Source organism: Buceros rhinoceros, unplaced genomic scaffold, assembly GCF_000710305.1.
Source record: "Buceros rhinoceros silvestris isolate BGI_N320 unplaced genomic scaffold, ASM71030v1 scaffold14987, whole genome shotgun sequence".
NCBI classification, from domain to species: domain Eukaryota; kingdom Metazoa; phylum Chordata; class Aves; order Bucerotiformes; family Bucerotidae; genus Buceros; species Buceros rhinoceros.
The window spans coordinates 53,702-59,408 of record NW_010422881.1 but is presented as its reverse complement, the minus strand read 5'-3'; positions in this window follow the sequence as shown (position 1 = coordinate 59,408).

Below are 5,707 nucleotides of genomic sequence, written 5' to 3'. Positions count from 1 at the left end.
ACCTCGAAGACGGGGAAACCTCAGCTCCAGAGGCAGCTGCTGGCTCTCTCAGCTGCAGTGTCCGGTTGCCCTTGTTCATACACCTGGAGCAGAGCTGAGGTGGGGAGGCCCCGATCCTCCCCCTCGTGGTAAAGCAACAGCAGTGGTAATTACAGTCAGTCTGTACCTGATTTCTGATGCCATCCTACCTAAGCGTAATTCTGTTCCTGTGAATCGAGTGTTGTTCATCAGACCAATGGCACAGTGAGGTTGTTCCTCTGAAGCAACAAGAGAAACAGCGCAGTTTGGGGGAAGAATCTATGGGACCTTGCTTCCTGCCTTGGAGTTTTCGTATGTGCATCATGCTTCACAGCTTGGGAAGGCGGGTGTTGCAGTGGGATGTCAGGTTTGTGCTTGTGAGATGCAGCAGCTGCCGGTCAGTCTGGGCAAGCGGAACAAGCAAGGGGAGGGGAGATGAAGGTTCTTCCTTTGAGGTCATGGACTTGCCTTTTGGAAACAGCATCGGCGCCTCTCGAACACAGGCACCCTATTTTGTACCTAAATTATTTCTATTCATAAGGAAAACAAGCGTTATCACCTGCCTGTATAAGTCTGCCTTGAAATAATCCATTGAAGGACTTAAGCACGTAGCTCAGATCCGAGCTGAGGTTTGGCTATGCGTCACCTGTACTGTGCAGGTCCACACTGGCATAACCTTCTGTGGGGAAACGAGTGGGGTTTCTCCCCTCCTACTGTATAGCTGTTACTCTTGAGTTGAAGAGAGGATCTGTGGGTCTCGTGGTTTCCCCTTCCCCCTACAACCGGCTTTTGGTGTTTGGTCAAGAATACAATCGTCTGCTGCTTGAAGGAGCATTGTGCAAATGCGGTGTGAGCCCACAGCAGTGGGGCTCGTGCCGTGTTGTGGTTGACCTGTGGTCTGTGTGGATGTTCGTGGATGGTGGGGTGCAATGTGGGGGACATGAAAGGAGTTTGTGTAAAGAGCAGAAGGGGGTTTCATGGCAATTACAGAGAAAGCATCTGTGGCACACGTAAAGTAGCGGGGTCTGGGATAGGAAATAGAGATGTATGCTGGCTTTGGAGCACTGCGAAACTCGTTTCTGTCTTCTGGGAGCCCTGTTGGCCCAGTGGAGGTTTTTCTGCTGGAGTAGCTTCTAAGGTGAAACCTTTCCATTCCTTACGGTGAATTCTGAGAAGAAAACATGTTTTATGTGGATTTTTTTCACCAGTCACTGTCCTTTTTATGTCTTGATTAAACTCTTTGCTTTTCAGTCCTGTCTTGACAGCTGGCTGCAAAGCAAATTGTCTCATGGCAGGGCTGTGTTGGGTCAATCTGGAAAGCCTGAGACACTTGGAACTAGTGGAGACTCTCTGCAGGCCCTCCAGGCCCTCCTGTGTGCGTGTCGTTGCTTTTGGCAGGAGTTCACACCTAGGCAGCACCTCTGCATCTGCCTCTTGGGCAGGTGTCAGATGTTGGTGTAGTCTGTGTGCTGCTCACAGCAAAGACAGGGAATACAATGGCATTAGCTCTGATGTTCAGCACAGCCAGTGTCAGTGCTCACCCGGGCATCCGCAGCGCTCCGTTGCAGGAGCAGGAGTAGGTCGGTTGCTGGAGCGATAAGGCCTGCTGCCGGGATTTTAATGATGGTGCTAATTGCTGGCATGAAGGAGCACAGAGCTCATTGCTCCCAGAAGAATTTCCTGTCTTAAGTTCTGCAGCAGCTAAAACGCTCACGTTATCATCTGTCAGGTGTTTCGGTGTCTGCATTCCAGTTTGTGATCCCAGTAGTGGTCTGGTGTCCTGCAGACCTGTGAACAAGGCCAAGCTCTGCTAAGTCTATTGCCTGAGTTTGAAGAGTGCCAAGGTTCCTGGTGGAGATTATCTCCCCAGTTCATACAGGTCTGGCTTTTTAGCAAACATCTCGCAGCACAAGACTTCATAGTGTTGTATCCTTGAGTTCTGGATGGAGCTACTGAGTGTCACTTGGGAAAAGCTTTTACTGGTCTGTTGCCAGAACCATTTGCGTCATTTTTCTTTTAAATCTTCTGGGATCTTATGCACTTTGAGAAGGTGACCGTCTGTCTCCTGGGGGTGCAGGTTGTCAGAGAAGGAGTAGTCTTGAAAGCAGGTAGTAAAGTTTGGGGCTCTGAATTGGAGCACCTCCAGAATTAGCGGAAGGTTTGGGCACGGAACGTATGGTTTCTGTTGGTTGTGTGCCCTTGGCATCAGAAGTTTGAGGGCATCTTACACAGGGAAGAAAAGAAAGGCTGCCTTTTAAAACAAGCTGTTGTAGGGTTTAGTTATTAAAAAAAAAAAATTCATTTTAGGATCTGCGGTGCAATGGAACTTAGTGTTAAAATTTCCCTCTTTTGGGACATGGAATTGAGGGCATTTTTTGGAAAAGCTGTGAAGTACCAGTCCCGCTGCAGGTAGACCTCGCCCATGGAGCTGTTGCGTCTTCTTCCCATCCTTGACCTGTTCAGACTTCTGAGTTCTGTCCATATGGGTTGACAAACGTCACTTAATGAAGTTACAGATCCAAGTTGGGTTCTAGGCCTGCTCTCGAGTCCAGAATGTTTACCAACATAATTTGATTGTTCCCTCTTTGGAAAGGAAAGATCAAGAGATTCTCTCAACATACGTGACCGAGACCAGAACTTCCTTCAGTAGCATTTCTCATTTCATCCATACCGCCCGCCCACACCGCCTTCTCTTTTTGGAATTCTTTTCAGCATGCAACAGTCGACAGTTCTTTGGGGACTAGTTTTATTCTCACTGGCCTGAGAACCAATCCCCACTAACTTCCAAGATGGCCAGGAAGTGCTGGTCTTGCAGTAGCTTATGTAAGTGCCTGCTGAAAGATTAGAAAGAAAGAAGCATCATTGGGATCTGTGCCCTGCTCCTTTGCCTCCTGCTTCTGCAGGCTTTGCTCCTGCTGCCCCATGAAAATGTTTGCCAGCCCTTTATGCAAGGGCTTCCTGGAATTCTTCTTCCTAGTCTCTGAAGAAGAGTGGATGGAAGGCTGTTCCTTCACAGCTCTAATTGCTTCTGAATCAACACTGCCCCGGGCGCTCCCTGTTTATCGGGGGAGATGTAGATGGTGAGTGGTGCAGACAGGGAGGTTAAGGCCGGGGTGAAGTGATTTCAGGGCAATAGCCCCTTGCCAAGCTCCTGTCAGTTCTGCCTGATGCCGGATGTGTGTCTGGAAACTCGCCATCACAGTGTGCTGGGAAGTTTTCTGTGCTTGCTGTGGTGCCTCCTTTTTAGGCAGCAGAGATACCTTGAGCATAAAGAAAGTATTTTTAAAGTTTTTGGGCTTGGAAAGCATTAAAATATAAAGTGACTTCTTAAACTTGGCAGGAGATGGATCTTGGCAGTGGGAAGGATTTGTATCATAACCTTGGGCAAATTCAGCTAAGGCAAAGGAAATTTGAACTTTAGTCTCATAAAGCTGGAAAAATCTTAATAATTCTTCCTTTGCGTGCTAAGTTCCATAATTGTACTGAAGAGCTCATCAGCACTTGGGTGTGTTGTGCTCGTAGGGCTTGAATTTTACACAGTGCAAAGGCAAGCAAAGCTGCCTGCCGTGAAGCAGTTTTGGAAGTGTAAGTCATCTGGGGGTATAGCTCAGCTACGTTGAACAAAGAAGGTTCAGCTGTTTGAGTGTCATTTAGCAGGAAACTTCTCTGAGGTTGTGCTCGGGCAGTTCTGACAGCGCTGGAGGGCAACATGTATTTAGTGACATAATTTCACAGTACAGCTGAGACAACCTGGCAGCGTCAGTGCATCGACGGGGGAGCCTCTTCCACAGCTTCTGGCGTTGCAGTTCCTCCTCCTGCTCTCCTACCCTCTGGCATTAGCTCCGGTGCTTATCTTGCTGCGGGGAAAGCAGCTTAAAACTGCTGACACAACAAAAAGAGCTTCCCTCCCGGTGTGGTTTTCCATGGCTTTCCTGGTTCACATTGGTTGTCCTGTGGGCAGGGGGTGCTGGGGCTCTCTCGTGTTGACGCTTCAGACGGGGGGTAGAAGGCTAGTTGGTGGCTGAGGGGGAGCAAGACCTCTGAGCGGCCACCTGTTAATGCTTCAACACATACTAAAAAAAATGGAATCGGTTTAAATCTATATGGTGCTAAATCTCAGATTAACTAATTCCAGTCATGGTTTGTTTTGTAACTGCAATTTACTCACAATTTAAGTTTTAACTCACAATTTAGAAATTGTGACCTTCCCAGGAAGAAAGTCTGCACTAAATGCCAGATGTGACTGCACAATAGCTGCTGGTGAAGGACCGGCAGCCCCTTCCTGCCGCAGCGTTCCCGTTTAGACTCAGGATTTCTAGCTGCTGTTCCCAAATTTATCCATTAGTCACTCGTAGCTGTCAGCAGTGCCGCGCTCCCTGGAAGGGCTCATCCTACAGTGGCTCCTGGTTCAGAAAGTGCAGCAGCACTGCCCAGGCCCTCGGTGCAGTGGGCTGCCCTGGCGGCACTGCCACAAAAAATCTATAAACTGATGCTCCGCACTCGACCTGTGCTGTTAATGGTTGTAACTGGGAATCTCCTCGAGAAGCAGATGTGCTCCTCATGGAATGCTTCTGACCCATCGTGATGCCAAAATAAATTGGCACACGATGCCAGTGCTTGCTGTAGGGCTTCGGGCTCGCTCTGTGCCGATGAGCTGGGAGCTTTTCCATCCTCTGAACACCTGACCTGATGCTGTCCTGGTGGCTGAGAAGCGATAATGTCTTAAACTGTTCTAACTCTGATGGGATTGATCATCCCTTCCAGCAAGACCAGCACTGCGCTGCTGATACCCACCTCGGATGACAGCTCCGTCCTGGAGGAATTTTAACAGTACTTCCTTTTGTACGGCATCGCATGTTCTTCTTTTGGCCAAACGAGCCAAAGTTCTGTTAAACACAGAGATGGTCTTTGAGCCTGTGGGAATGAATTCTGCAGCAGCCCTGAGGAAGCTGGTGAGAAGCAGATTTCATGTTGAACTTGGAGCGTTTACACTGCACTTTGAGGAGAGCTGCCAGGCTGCCGCCAAACCTACAGTGCTTGAATTTGTCAACAGGCTCATCTCTTGGATGAGGTGATGCATTAATTGACTTATTCTGGAACTGCAGTGGAGCGAATCGGACTGTACAGGGTTGGTAAATGGAGCAGAGCAGGAACAGAGGATTAGCTGAGAAGTCGTTGCTGCTCCAGCTGGGTGCAGTCAAACTTCTCGCTACAGGAACACCAGCAGAACTCTGGATTAAAGGGAAAACTCGATCCTCTCAGGTTAGCCTGCACTGAATCCAAGATAAGTGTTTGGTCTTATGCTTCTTACTGGGGGAGTCTGGACTGGAAACACCTTTGTACTTCATTGCAACTTCACGGTGTGAACTGACCTGTCTGGATGCTGTCAGTAGGCCAAAGAGTGGATTCTGGGGTGAAAGGCACAGATCGTGATGCCTGAAGAGAAGGCAGCTGTGAATTCTCTCCAGGTGTTGAGCAGCGTTTCTGTTTGTTTGTGTTTCACAGCTGTTTTTAAGGGCTGTTAAATGAAGCTGTGTTGTTTGGAGCTAGAGATGTTCAGTGCTCCGGGACCCGGAAGATGACCGACCCTGCAGCAGTACACCTGGGAAACGAAGGCTGGACCCATACAGGACATTCCCTTCCTTCCTTTCCAGGAAGAACACGTCAGCCTGGGCCTCCCCAATCTGCT